Raw genomic sequence first — 16240 nt, forward strand, 5'->3', positions numbered from 1 at the left:
CCGAAAGCACGAAGAACAACCCAGAGCCCAGTCCTACTGATGGTATCATAGGCCTTGACCAGGTCAATAAAGCAGAGATGTAGGTCTTTTTGAAATTCCCTACACCTCTGCTGGAGCAGACGGACAGAAAATATGGCATCTGTGCAGGACCGCCCTTTCCTGAAACCGCATTGGGGCTCCGCAAGCCTCTCCTCAGCGTGCCTAGCAAGGCGATGTTGAATAATCCTTGCCAGGACCTTACCCGGCACACTGAGGAGTGAGATGCCCCTGTAGTTGTTACAGTCGGTACGGTCCCCCTTCTTAAAGAGGGGGACCACCAGGGCATCCTTCCAGTCCTGCGGAACCCGTCCAGTGTTCCAGACTGTTGTTATGATGTCATATAGGGCAGTCTGTGCACAAACGCCACCCTCCCTCAGCATTTCGCTTGGGAGATCATCTCTGCCCGGTGCCTTCCCTGGTCTCAGACTCCGGATCGCCCTCAGTACTTCCTCAACAGCTGGCACCTCAGCCAGCCACTCACAGGGGGTGACCTCTTCCAATATTTGAGGCACCGCAGCCTCAGCAGGGTTATCCCCACTTTGTGCCATGATGTTTTCCTGGCTGAGAGATTTTCCCTCCCCCAGGACCTCGCAGAAATGCTCAGCAAATCTGCAAACCTGTTCCTGGGGGTCGGAGATTGGATCACCGTTTTTTCCTCTAATGATGGTAATAGGTGTGGCGCTGCAGGTTACTTTTTTGATGGAATTAAATAGTGATTTGTGATCGCGGGCCACTGAGGCAGACTCCATCTCCTCAGCAACCCGCGACCACCACCCATCCTTACAGCGCCTTACGGCTCTCCGAACCTCCGAGCGAAGGCTGCGGTAAACCTCCTCATTCTCCGACGTGGGATGCTGTAGGCGATGAGAGTGGGCCTGTCGCTTTTTCTCAATTAACCTGAACACCTCCTCTGTCAGCCAGGGTTTCTGGGGAGGTCTGGACCGCGTACCCAAAGCAGCCATTGCAGCTGCATGAGTCACAGTCTTAAACCTCGCCCATTTACCCTCGACATCAGGTGGAGTGGGGGACGATGCCAACCCCAGCTGCAAGCAATGATGAAATTCTCGCTTGCAACTTTCATCAGCTAGCTGAGACCAGGCCACTTTTGGTTGGAATGGGGTCCTGGGTGTACACCCACCACCGGAGTGGAAGAATGGCAGGCGCATCTTACAGATGACTAGTCGATGGTCAGAGGTCAGATCAGCTCCACGGTAGGTCCTGGTGTCAAGGACATGGGCTCGCATCCGCTGGTCCGTCACTATGTAGTCCAGCAGATGTTCTTGCTTGGACCCGGCATGTATCCATGATGTTGTGTGGATGCGCCGATGCCGGAAGAGCGTGTTGGTAATTACAAGCCCATGGGCTGCACAAAAATCTAGCAGCCTTCTACCGTTATTATTGAGCTGATCTGGCCCATGCCTTCCAATCACTCCAGACCAGGTGCCAGCATCATGACCAACTCGGGCATTGAAGTCACCCAACAAGATGACTCTGTCCCGAGTGGCCACTTTAGCCAGCACCTGTGACAGGAGGTCATAGAAAGCGTCTGACTCATCGGCTTTGCCTGCATCCCTCCACGGATGTTCGTCTTCGGTGGGGGCATAAGTAACCACGACCACCACTCCTCGCCTCTGGTTGATGGGAAGGCGAGCCCAAAGTATCCTGGGGCTTACAGCTTCCCACACCTCACCGCCACGCTCCCACGCCCCCTTCATTCTTTTGTTCAGAAGAAGAGCCACACCCTGTTGTTTGGCATTCTCCTGCCCCGAGTAGAGGACTGTCCACCCCTCATGGTGGCAGGAGCCAGAACCGGTCCACCGGACCTCCTGAATGCCACAGAGATCCAGGCGGTACCGGTCCAGCTCCCGACAGAGGAGTGGCAGCCTCTCCTCCGCAGTGAGCGTTCGAACATTCCACGTGGCCATCCGCAATGGTTTTTCGTTGTTTCTGGAGGAGCCCCGAGGGTGAAAATTCAATCTCCTGGCTCCGCCAAATGGGGTTTGGCCAGGAGACGTCATAAAAGCCTGACCCCCCGGGGCCTCCGGCACAAGCTTATTAATTACAGGTTTATGTTTAATTCGTAGTTTAGTGGTGGTTAATTGAAGGTGGAGGGGTTACCAGCCCCTCGCACCCGTCCAGAGCCCCCGTTTAGCCACTGTGGTGGTCACAGACGCCATGAGGGGAGAGGCCAATGGGCATTGGCCCTCCCCCCACAGCACTGCCCACGACAGTGTTGCCCGTCCGGCACCGCGAGGAGGTAGGAGGTTGTTTTGCCGGACACACACACCCACCCACACACACACACTCCCAGTGTCACACACACACCCCCAGTGTCCCACACACACACACCCACACACACACCCACACACACCGTGCCACACACACACCCCCAGTGTCCCACACACACACGCACACACCCCCCAGTGTCACACACACACACACAGTGTCACACACACAGTGTCACACACACACACAGTGTCCCACACACACACACCCAGTGTCCCACACACAAACAGTGTCACACACACCCCCAGTGTCCCCCACACACACAGTCACACACACACACAGTGTCACACACACACACAGTGTCCCACACACACACACACACCCAGTGTCCCACACACACACAGTGTCACACACACCCCCAGTGTCCCCCACACACACAGTCACACACACACACAGTGTCACACACACACACAGTGTCACACCTACACACACACAGTGTCACACCCACACACACACCCACACACGCGCGCAGGAGCAGGCAGAGCGGGCGCTGTGCCGGGCTCGCTGTCTCGCCGTGGTCACGGCTATCGATCGCCGCAAGTCGCGCCGCCGGCTGCGAGTGAAATATGAGTCGCGGGGCTGATTATATATTCATAGAATACTAAGCAGAGCCGGGCAGGGGCGGCTTACTACACCGAGATGCGTGGACACACATACACACATAAACATACACACACATACACACACACAAACATACACACATACATACATAAACATACACACACATACACACATAAACATACACATACACACACATACACACATAAACATACACACACACATACACACACATACACACATACACACATAAACATACACACACACATACACACATACACATACACACACATACACACATAAACATACACACACATACACACATACACATACACACACATACACACATAAACATACACACATAAACATACACACACATACACACATAAACATACACACACACATACACACACATACACACATAAATACACACATACACATACACACAAACACACACGCATAAACATACACACACATACATACACACAAACACACACACATACACACACACACATACACACATACACACACACACATACACACACATACACACGCATAAACATACACACACATGCATACACACACACACATACACACACAAACATACACACACATACACACACACATACATACACACACAAAGATACACACACACATACACACACATACACACATATACACACATACACAAACACATACACACACACAAACACACACATACACACACACACACATACACACATCCATACACACACACATACACACACAAAGATACATACACACACACACAAAGACACACATGCACACACATAAACACGCGCGCGCGCACAGAGACAAAGATCCCCCGTATAGCCTCAACAGACCGTTGGGGCAAGTGCTGTTAGCGAGTAGCAAATAGGAAGGCCAGCACCACGCCCGGGCCGCCTTTGTCTCCCCAGTGGCGATGTCTACTACACGCCGCACCGGGTACTCATTTGAGGCTGAGTCGACCTAGGGCGGAGGCCCAGGACCGGTCCAGGTATTTGTCACTGTAAACGCTTCGTGTATTCACGTGTACAGGCGAAGATACACACGTGACACACCACATGTGTACAACAACCTAAACTAAATCTTGATTTTGGGGCCGTCCATAAATGACGTCACGCACCTATGGGGGGGTGGGTTAGACATTTGTGACGATGTGTGACGAGGGGGGAGGGGGGTTTGAGAAATGTGACGTCACGTAAAAATGCGCAACTTTAAATAAATATAGAATTGTTATAACAACACTAATTGTTATAACAACACTCCTACAACATCAGAGTGCAGCGCCACATTAAATACGCACTACAATGACAATAGTTTAAAGCGATTTGAAGCATGTTTTATTTTCAAAATGGAATTATGGTTTTGGGGGGGGGGGGGGCAAAGCTTTGTGACGTCATATTTGAGGGGGGGGGGGTCTGACATTTTGTGACGCCGTGTGACGAGGTGGGCGGGGGGTCAAAAATCGTCCAAAATCGCGTGACGTCATTTATGGACGGTCCCTTAAAGCTTTCGTGACTGCAGGAATTCATATTCTTGGGTCTTTCGGTGAAGTCACGTGGATAGGTTCACCCATTTCCAAACCTTTAAAACCGCCTTGCCTCAGAGACTTTCCCGCTCTTTTTTTCTCTCCTCATGACGGCCCCTTGCGTTGCGATCGAAACGTCGTCGTTTTTTTGTTTATTTTGTTATTTTCTTTGAACCTATCTACGTGACTTTACCGAACAGACCCAAGAAAAACGACCGTCGCCAAGTGCCGGTGCCGGGGACGTCAACGCAGCGCTTGTGCCAGGCTAGGTGCTCCATTGGACTCTGCCATCATCGCTGTGTTTTAACCCGACCCCCCCCCCCCCTTTGGGGGGAGGGGTCCTCTACTCGTTGTTGTGAGCGTCGCTCCTGCGCTCTTCACCCGGCGGACACGAGTGTGTGGGTGTTTCTGTTCGCTCCGGAGTTTGGGTTGTGTGGCCGTAAGGGGCCGTCCATAAATGACGTCACGCGATTTTGGAAGATATTTGACCCCCCCCCCGCCTTCGTCACACGGCGTCAGAAAAAGTCAGACCCCCCCCCTCCCTCTCAAAAATGACGTCACAAAGCTTTGCCCCTTCCCCCCCCCCCCCAAAAATAAAACATGCTTCAAATCGCTTTAAACTATTGTCATTGTAGTGCGTATTTAATGTGGCGCTGCATGTTGTAGGAGAAAACATTTATTAAAAAGTCTATTTAATTAAGTAGAACGTGTTGTCTATATTTATTTAAAGTTGCGCATTTTGAGCTTTGTTGTTGTTGTTTTACTACTACGAGACATCTCCTTTACCAGTGGCAAAATATAGTAATAGGTTTTTACCCTTTCAACTGGTACAAAAACTGACACCTTTATACAAGGCATCATGTTTGCAATAACCACAACACAAGCAGTCAAAATGCAAACAAAAATAAACTCTGATGATATCATTATCATCATCAGAGTTGTTTCTTTTTGTTTGCATTTTGAATACTTGCGTTTTGGTTATTGCAAACATGATGCCTTGTATAAAGGTGTCAGTATTTGTACCAGTTGAAAGGGTAAAACCCTACTACTATATTATTGTTGTTTGTTTGTTGTTTCATATTATTGGTTCTTTCGGTAAAGTCACGTAGAAGGGAAATAATACAATTATATAAATATAAAACAATTAAAATATCCACGACGTTTCGAATGCAACACAAGCAATCATCATCAGGTGTGAAATCCACAGCAAGAAAATTTGAAAAAAATGTTGTTTGTTTTAGAGAATTCAAAAACAATGGGCTCTTCTCGTTACTTTGGTTTGCCGAGCCCTGGGATAGAGTGTTTCCCCCTCGCGCGCGTGGCTTTTCTCCGTGTGCTCTGGTTTCCTCTCGCACGTATAATACCACGAATTCATTTGGTCGGAAACACCAGAATATATAGAGGCCCGCAGAGCTTGAGCAATTGTTGGTGGCGCCAGCTCCTCGTCGCGTGGCTGCTGCTGCTGCTGCTGCTACCATCCCCATTCGCCTGCGGTTCCTCCTCCTAGCGCCTCTGAGTCGTCCTCTCTCTGAGTCGTCCTCTCTCTGAGTCGTCCTCTCTCTGAGTCGTTCTCTTTCTCTCTCTGAGTCATCCTCTTTCTCTCTCTCTGTCTGAGTCGTTCTCTTTCTCTCTCTCTCTGAGTCGTCCTCTTTCCCTCTCTCTCTCTGAGTCGTTCTCTCTCTCTCCCTGAGTTGTCCCTTCTCTCTGAGTTGTCCTCTCTCTCTCTGAGTCGTTCTCTCTGAGTCGTTCTCTCTGAGTCATCCTCTTTCTCTCTTAGTCGTCATTTCTCTCTGAGTCGTCCCGTCTCTCTGAGTCATCCTCTCTCTCTCTCTCTCTGAGTTGTCCCTTCTCTCTGAGTCGTCCTCTCTCTCTCTGAGTCGTTCTCTCTGAGTCGTTCTCTCTGAGTCATCCTCTTTCTCTCTTAGTCGTCATTTCTCTCTGAGTCGTCCTGTCTCTCTGAGTCATCCTCTCTCTCTCTCTGAGTCGTCATTTCTCTCTGAGTCGTCCTCTCTCTCTCTGAGTCGTTCTCTCTGAGTCGTTCTCTCTGAGTCATCCTCTTTCTCTCTTAGTCGTCATTTCTCTTTGAGTCGTCCCGTCTCTCTGAGTCATCCTCTCTCTCTCTCTGAGTCGTCATTTCTCTCTGAGTCGTCCTCTCTCTCTCTCTGAGTCGTCCTCTCTCTCTGAGTCGTCCTCTCTATCTTTCTGAGTCGTTCTCTCTGAGTCGTCCTCTCTCTCTCTGTGTCTGAGTCGTCCTGTCTCTCGCTATCTCTGAGTCGTCCTCTCCGAGTCGTACCTGCTCTCTCTCTCTCTCAGTCGTCCTCTCTCTGTGGCGGCGGCGACGGTGCAGCATTACAACTTCACATCATCATTATGGACCATGGCTGCTGCTGTTGCTGCTGATGATGATACACAGGAAAGCCAATGCACGTGTGTGTGTGTGGTTTTTTTGACGAACTATTAACTATTTTTTTTTATTTTACCAGGTAAGGCCCATTGAGCTCTGTAGCTATTTTTCAGAAACGACCTGGACACCAATGATAATTCGACGAAGTGGCTTATTTATAGCGGCCGAGTCCTCTGAACGCGTGATGCTGTTGATTCTAAACGTGGAGGGGAAAACCCTCGACCACACGGACAGAGAGAGAGACGCAAACTTTAAAATAAACAGCAGCAGACATCAGGGTCGGGCTCGAACCCACGACCTCCTACATACCATGCGAGGTAGTTAACATCTCCTAGCCACCGTGTGCCTCCCTCTCTCAACATCCCTACACCAAAACACGACAACAACAACAACAACAACATCATCACGGTTGTTCACAAATCTTGCGACAGCCCTACACGAGGGCGAGGCTGCAGCGTGATTTCATCTCACATCGATTTCTTATTTGGCCGCGGGAGAATGGAGCAATTCCGCAAGCAGCCAATGTGCACCTGTGGCCCGCTTAATATATATTCTTTACAACACACACACACACAAAGATCCCCCGTATAGCCTTTTTTTAACAGACTGTTGGGGCAAATGCTGTTAGCGAGCACTGATGAAAGGCCGGCACGGCACGCGACGAGAGTGAGGGGAGGGGGGTGGGGTGTTGGCCAGCACCAAGAACCAGCCGCCTTTGTCTCCCCAGTGGCGATGTTTACACGCCGTACCACAAGAACAAATTTGAGGCTGAGTCGACCTACGGGGGAGGCCCAGAACCTGTTTGGATAACACTGGGCAACAAAAAAAAACATTTTTTTCTGGCCTGGACTTTTGCAGCTGTTCTAGACTAATTTCAAGATGCTGATTCCAAATCTGATCTCAGATTTGCTCTATCACATCTTATTTTTATGCTATCGGCATACCACATTTTCATTGATTTTACCCGAAATTAACTCTGTCACTTATGATTGCAAGTTGTTGCGAGTCAGTGACTGCTTTAGTGTTAAAATATGGTGCTGTATTTTTAGGATAGTGTGTTTATAATATCATTTTATGTAGATATCCACATTTATTTAATATTTTTCTTCTGCAGTTTTTATTGAAAATGCAATATTTGATATTTCAAAAACCTGATGCGATAGACAAAAACTGATGCCAGATTTGGAATCAGCACCCCGCAATTACCTTAAACCCGTTGGAATACCTTATGCCAGAAAAAGTGTGTTGACCAGTGTTATAATTATCATCGCTGGTGTGTCGTGGTCGCCAGGTTCGTCGCGCGGCGTAGCGCTAACCACTGCGCCACCGCTCCCCCCACACACACGCGCACGCGCGCACAGGCACGCGTAATGCACCCACCCAAGGTCGAGTGTTGTGTTGAGAAAGTGACGCGCCCCCTCCACCACCATTCCACCCACTCCCCCGTCGCTCCTCCTCGACTGTTTAAACAGAAGCGGGCGTGTTTTGTGAACGTCAGCTCGCTCTCTCTCTCTCTCTCTTGTTCTCTATTCTCTCATTCTCCCTCTCTCATTCTCTCGCCCGTTCTCTCGTTCTCCGTTTCCCCTCTCGTTCTCACACTCGTTCATTCATTCTGTCTCTCTCGTTCTGTAGTATCTCTCTTCTCTGAGTTATCTCTCCCGTTTTCTACCTCTCTCATTCTCACTCATTCCCTCACTCATTCTCTCACTCATTCTCTCGATCTTTCTTCCCCCTCTCGTTCTCACACTCGTTCATTCATTCTGTCTCTCTCGTTCTGTAGTATCTCTCTTCTCTGAGTTATCTCTCCCGTGTTCTACCTCTCTCATTCTCACTCATTCCCTCACTCATTCTCTCACTCATTCTCTCGATCTTTCTTCCCCCTCTCGTTCTCACACTCGTTCATTCATTCTGTCTCTCTCGTTCTGTAGTATCTCTCTTCTCTGAGTTATCTCTCCCGTTTTCTACCTCTCTCATTCTCACTCATTCCCTCACTCATTCTCTCACTCATTCTCTCGATCTTTCTTCCCCCTCTCGTTCTCACACTAGTTCATTCATTCTGTCTCTCTCGTTCTGTAGTATCTCTCTTCTCTGAGTTATCTCTCCCGTTTTCTACCTCTCTCATTCTCACTCATTCCCTCACTCATTCTCTCACTCATTCTCTCGATCTTTCTTCCTCCTCTAGTTCTCACTCGTTCATTCATTCTGTCTCTCTCGTTCTGTATTATCTCTCTTCTCTGAGTTATCTCTCCCGTTTTCTACCTTTCTCATTCTCACTCATTCCCTCACTCATTCTCTCACTCATTCTCTCGATCTTTCTTCCCCCTCTCGTTCTCACACTCGTTCATTCATTCTGTCTCTCTCGTTCTGTAGTATCTCTCTTCTCTGAGTTATCTCTCCCGTTTTCTACCTCTCTCATTCTCACTCATTCCCTCACTCATTCTCTCACTCATTCTCTCGATCTTTCTTCCTCCTCTCGTTCTCACTCGTTCATTCATTCTGTCTCTCTCGTTCTATATTATCTCTCTTCTCTGAGTTATCTCTCCCGTTTTCTACCTCTCTCATTCTCACTCATTCCCTCACTCATTCTCTCACTCATTCTCTCGATATTTCTTCCCCCTCTCGTTCTCACACTCGTTCATTCATTCTGTCTCTCTCGTTCTGTAGTATCTCTCTTCTCTGAGTTATCTCTCCCGTTTTCTACCTCTCTCATTCTCACTCATTCCCTCACTCATTCTCTCACTCATTCTCTCGATCTTTCTTCCTCCTCTCGTTCTCACTCGTTCATTCATTCTGTCTCTCTCGTTCTGTATTATCTCTCTTCTCTGAGTTATCTCTCCCGTTTTCTACCTCTCTCATTCTCACTCATTCCCTCACTCATTCTCTCACTCATTCTCTCGATCTTTCTTCCCCCTCTCGTTCTCACACTCGTTCATTCATTCTGTCTCTCTCGTTCTGTAGTATCTCTCTTCTCTGAGTTATCTCTCCCGTTTTCTACCTCTCTCATTCTCTCATTCTCACTCATTCTCTCGATCTTTCTTCCCCCTCTCGTTCTCACACTCGTTCATTCACTCTTTCTCTCTCTTTTTTGTTTACGATCAGAGGAAACAAGAAGATGCTCGGTCTAGTCGGCACTTTGCTTCGTTCATCATTTCGTTTTTTTTGTTTTTTTTCAATGCTTTGCTTTATGTGCCCCCCCCCTGTTTAAATGAAATATGTATCTCTCGTTCTCTCCCGCCCTCCCTCTTTCTTGATCTCTTCTGTGAATGCAACCCCAAACGCCGTGAAATATTCGGCTGACGTCGTCCAAACGTTAATCATCACCGAGTAGAGTTGGTAGTCGCGCGCCCATGCGCAACACGATCCTACGTCGATTCCTCTTTCATATCTCCTTGTTTGGGCATGACGCAGCCTACTTCGCGATTATCATGAATGTACAGCTCCATATGTCATCGAATCGTCCCGTCGCTTTACGACGCTATTATATTTGTCGATTTAAATTTCGATTTAAAGCTTTCGTGACTGCAGGGATTCATTTTCTTGGTTCTTTCGGTAAAGTCACGTAGAAGGGAAATAATAAAATAAAAAAAATTAAACATATATTATATTATTTTATTATGTTTGATTTCTATTATTTTATTATTTCCCTTCTACGTGACTTTACCGAAAGAACCAAGAAGGGCTATTATATTTGTCGATTCTTGTCCGAAACTCCTGATTTTGGGCATGGCACGTGGCCAGGGATAACTTTATTTGGGAATGACACCCCTAATTGGTGCGTCGCGGTGGCTAGCAGATGTTAACTACCTCGCCTGGTATGCAGGAGCGCGTGTGTTCGATCCCGAGCCTAACGCCTGTTGTATATTTGGAGTTTCCGTGTATCGTTCTCCCCGTGGTCGGGTGGATTTTTCTCCGGGTCCTCCGGGTTTTTTACCTCCACATTTAGAATCAACGTGCTTTTAGAGTAACACTACTGCTACAAATGTCCACGTGACGATAAGCCACTTCGTTGAGCTATCATTTGTGACCAGGTCGCTTTTTAAAACGAGTTACAGTGCAGAGACTCAGTGGGCCTTATCTGATTTAAAAAAATGTGTTTAGTTTTAATTTTGCGGTGAAACTTTAAATTTTTTTTATCATGGCGTAGGTACATAATAATAATGCAATTTATAATGCGCGCAAATTTGCGGACAATGCCCTTCAACTCATGGGATCTTTAACGTCGCCGGCTGTCGCGTAGTCGTATTTACCGTTCACACGCCCGCACTATTAACCAGGGCGGGCATGGGGTTCGAACCACGAACCTCTTTTCTTTACCTCTCTCGCTCTCATTCTCTTGCACACTCTCTCATTCACTCTCCCAACTCTCATCTCGCTCTATCGCTGTACAATACTCTCTCCCGAGATCTCTCATTCACTCACCCTCTCTCGCTCCCTCTCATTCTTGCTCTCACTCTCTGCCAATCGTCCACTCTTATTATTTCTAACATTCCCTCTGTGTGTGTCTCTCTCTCTCTTTTTTACAATCAGAGGAAACAAGAAGCTGCTCGGTGTAGTCGGCACTTTGCTTCGTTCATAATTTCGTTTTTTTAATGCTTTGCTTTAGGTTAACCCCCCCCCCCTTTTTAAATGAAAGATTTCACAAAAGATGTCACGTTCTGCTCTCCTTACCCCTTCCCTCTCTCTCTCTACCCCCTCTCTCTACCCCCCCTCTCTCTACCCCCCCCTCTCCCTACCCCCTCTCTCCCTACTCCATGTCTATGTTCCCCCTATGCTTTCTCTCTCCACCTCACTCCCTCGCTCCCTCTCTCGTCCTTCCCTTTATCTCTCAATCCCTCGTTCGTTCTCGCTCTCTCATTCTCCTATCCCACCCCATACACCCGTTCTCTCGCTCTCTATCGCTCATCTCTCTTTTCACGCTCGCGCTCTCTCTCTCTCGCTCCATCTCCCTTTCTCTCTCGCTCCCCAGCGCGGAGGAGGAGGAGGTGGAACATCCTTGAGGCTGCTGCTGCTGCTGCCGCTCCTACCGCCGCTCCGGAATTGTGTCCGCCGCCCCGTGTCTCTGTGAATGCGACCACGTGGCTGACTGCCGCACAATGAATGCCACGGCCGTGAGGATTCGTCGCTGCTATCGGCCTAATTAAAACAAACAATGAGAGAGCAGGAACGCGCGCGCGCGCACACACACGAGCGCACATACAAGGACAAATACAAAGATCCCCAGTATAACATCAAGAAACTGTTGGGGCAAGTGCTGTTAGCGAATAGCGCCTATGAAGACCGAAACGGCACACGAGGGAGTGATGTGGCAAGGACCACGCCCGGCCGCCTTTGTCTCCCCAGTGGCGATGTTTTTACACACCCGCACCAGGTACTCATTTCAGGCTGAGTCGACCTCGGGGAGGCCCCAGGACCGATTCAGATAATCGTCACCGGTGTTGGCCGTGAGCGGGAATCGAACCCGGCTCGCCGGGTTCGGTGCTGACCACTACCGCTTTCCCTGTACACACGCACACACACACACACGCACACACACGCGTAAACACACACGCACACATACACACACGCACACACACGCACGCGCACACACACACGCGCACACACATACGCACACATGCACACACACGCACGCGCGTACACACACACACGCACACACACACACGCACGCGCACACAACACACGCGCACGCACACACACACACACGCACACACGCGCGTTCACACACACACACGCGCACATACACACGCACGCGCACACAACACACGCGTACGCGCATACACACGCACGTACACGTTTGTCGCAAATCGTTTCTTTCAAATGAAATATTCCATCCTGTTTCACCGCCTTCCCCCCCCTCCTCCCACTCAACAAAAAAAGCAAATAAATAAAACGAACCACGTTCGCCAATAACACCGTGGCCTTAAAAGATGAAAAAAAACCCACACACACACACGCGCGCGTGTTCCGTGGAGCATGTTTATGCGATGCTACGAAGAAAGGCCATTGCCCAAAACGTCGCCTATTATACGGTATTTTACTACGAGGTTGCGTTGTTGTTGTTGTTGTTTGTGCACGTGTACCACTACAAATATTAATGTTTTAAATGTAATTCTCATCGGGCCCCGTGATGTAAATACGAGCAGTGTCCAACCCTCAATATCCACTTCGTCTCACTACGACTGGCCCTCTCCATTCATCGTGCGCTATGTAAGGGTCGTCGCCTGAAACGTCGCCTAATAAATGTGAGTTGATGATTGGGTGAGTAAGTTGGTGATTGGGTGAATGAGTTGATGAGCGGGTGAGCGAGTTGGTGAATGATTGATTACTTCGATAAATGGGTGAGTGGGTTTATGGTTGGGTGAGTGAGTTGATGAATGGGTAAGTGCGTTGATGAACAGGTGAGTGAGTGAGTTAGTTGATGAATGGGTGAGTGAGTTGATGAATTGGTGAGTAAGTGCGTTGATGAATGGGTGAGTGATTTGATGAATGGGTGAGTTGATGATTGAGTGAGTGCGTTGATGAACAGGTGAGTGAGTTAGTTGATGAATGGGTGAGTTGATAAATGTGTGAGTGAGTGATTTGCTGAATGGGTGAGCGAGTTCATGAATGGGTGAGTGATTTGCTGACTAGGTGCACGAGTGAGTCGATGAGTGAGTTGGTGAGTCGGCGAGTGCCTGATTTCACCATTTCTCGTAGCTCGCGACGCGGTGCCCTGCGGGGTACGGTGACCCCTGGACGTGGCAGCTCCGTTCCATCGCCCACGCCCCGAGCCGTATCTATGTTGAACTTCTTTCGCACCGTACGTAGCCCATCGTGCTAATCAAAAATGCGGGGGAAGGACAACTCAACGCAAAAAGCAGTTTTTTAAGAAAATAATTTGAAACGTGCATGGCTCCAGTGACTTCCCAATATCGGAAGGAAGAGCGTTCCAGACGGCCACATAAGCGATGCGGTGACCGCCGCCTTTGTTCGATGGCCAGACAAAGCCGCTGCGAGGATGACCGGAGTTGGCTTGACGAGATGAGCGAACTACTTCCATCTCTCGCCCCTCGACTCCGCGAGGAGAGAGCGGAGAGCCGCGCGTGTGGTTTCGAGGGGGAGCGGCGGCGCACCGCACTACGAACCCGGCGAACGCCGAGTTCGATTCCTGGCCACGGATAATTGTCATCGGTGGAGAGCAATATCTGAGCCGGTTCTCGGCGTCTCTCGCCTAAAACGAGTACCCGGGTGCAGTGTATAAACATCAGCGATGGGGAGACAAAGGCGGCCGGGCGTGGTGCTGGCCACTTTGCGTCCGTGTCAGTGTTACGAGCTGCGCTACGAAACCGGCGACCCGGGTTCGATTCTCGTCCACGGCCATAACCAGTGACGACTATCTGAACGGGTCCTTGACCCACCCCTAAGTCGACTCAGCCTCAAATGAGTACCTGGTGCGGTGTGTAAAACATCGCCACTGCGGAGACAAAGGCGGCCGGGCGTGGTGCTGGTCACCCACCCCCTCGTGTGCTGTGCCGGCCTTCATAGGTGCTCGCTAACAGCACTCGCCCCAACAGTCTGTTCAAGACTACACTGGGGGGGAGATCTTTGTCTTGTGTCTCTGCACATGTGCGCGCGCGTGTGTGTGTGTGTATGTGCGCGCGCGCGTGTGTGTGTACATGCGCGTGAGTGTTATCGTGTGCGAGGGAGAGAAGGTTTCTGCAGGGGGTGCGTGTGCGGTGTGGTGTGTGAAAGGAAAGAGGGGCGGCGGAGAGAGGAGGGGGGAGAGCAGAGAGAGAGAGCGGTGAGTGGCGGGCGTGACGCGAACAAACAGAGAGAATCGCTCTGCGTGGCGAGGGGAGACTGAGCGAGTGATGAGCGCGCGGGGGATGGAGGAGAAAGTGGGGGGGGGGGGGCGAGGAGGGGAGTGGGGGAGGTGGAGGGGGCTCAGGCTGAGCGTTATGGTGGAAGTCAATGGTGGGGTCCGGTGTTGGGTTCATTGTTGTTGAGGTGGTGGCCGTGCGTGATGTTGTTGCTGATGAGGTGAATGGCCGTGCGTGATGTTGTTGTTGATGAGGTGGTGGCCGTGCGTGATGTTGTTGTTGAGGTGGTGGTGGCCGTGCGTGATGTTGTTGTTGAGAGGTGGTGGTGGCCGTGCGTGATGTTGTGACGCGCCACTGGGTGGGGAGCCAGCTCGTGGGTCGACGAGTCCGCAGCTCCGCCGAGAAGACGGCGCCATCTCCATGGCGACTCTCGACACCTCGTCTCGGGAGGTGTCGTCTCTCGTTCGCCCGCAGCTCCCTCCGCCCTCGTTACCGCGACTCCGCACAACGACAACAACGACGACGACGCCGGGCGCGGGCGGGCGCGTCCCTCTTCGTTGCGCGCCACGGGACTCGCAAACCGCGGGTGGGCAAACCCCGCGGGGCTCCAGGAGGCGCGCGTGTCTCTCTGTCTCTCTCTGCACTGACTGTGCATCGCGGCTCGTGAAATATCGAAGGGGTCATTTGGGAGTGGATTTTTTGTTGTTGTTACATACCGAATTCGAACCAAAATTGGCTCTTCTTCGTTATTTTGCTTGGCGACCCCTGACCGTGGGAGTCCAGTTTACCATGGGATTCAGTTTACCATGGGAGTCCAGTTCACCATGGAAGTTCAGTTCACTATGGAAGTCCAGTTCACCATGGAATTCTAGTTCACCATGGGAGTCCAGTTCACTATGGAAGTCCAGTTAACCATGGAAGTCCAGTTCAACAGGGAAGTCCAGTTCACCATGGAAGCCCAGTTTACCATGCAAGTCCAGTTCACCATGGGAGTTCAGTTCACCATGGAAGTCCAGTTTACCATGGAAATCCAGTTTACCATGGCAGTCCAGTTTACCATAGAAGTCCAGTTCACCATGGAAGTTCAATTCACCATGGAAGTCCAGTTTACTATGGGAGTCCAATTAACCATGGAAGCCTAGTTTACCATGGAAGTCCAGTTCACCATGGAAGCCCAGTTCACCATGGAAGTCCAGTTTACCATGGAAGTCCAGTTTACCATGGAAGTCCAGTTCACCATGGAAGTCCAGTTCACCATGGAAGCCCAGTTCACCATGGGAGTCCAGTTCACCGTAAAAGTGGATATAAAAAGGGATCTTGTTATTTTGGTAGCTGATCGCTGGTATAAACTAAACTATATATTTTTTGTTTATTTTACCAGGTAAGGCCCACTGAGCAATATAGCCCATTGATTCTAAATGTGGAGGGAAAAACCGAAGGACCTCGAGAAAGATCCACGCGACCACGGGGAGAGACACACACAAACTCCACATATACAGCAGGCGTCAGGGTTGGGATCGAACCCACGACCTCCTGCATACCAGGCGAGGTAGTTAACATCTCCTGGCCAACACGGTGGCGCGATATTCCCAACACCTGTCCCCA

This window comes from Lampetra planeri, chromosome 37 (genome assembly GCF_965212315.1).
Source record: "Lampetra planeri chromosome 37, kcLamPlan1.2.h2, whole genome shotgun sequence".
NCBI classification, from domain to species: Eukaryota; Metazoa; Chordata; class Hyperoartia; order Petromyzontiformes; family Petromyzontidae; genus Lampetra; species Lampetra planeri.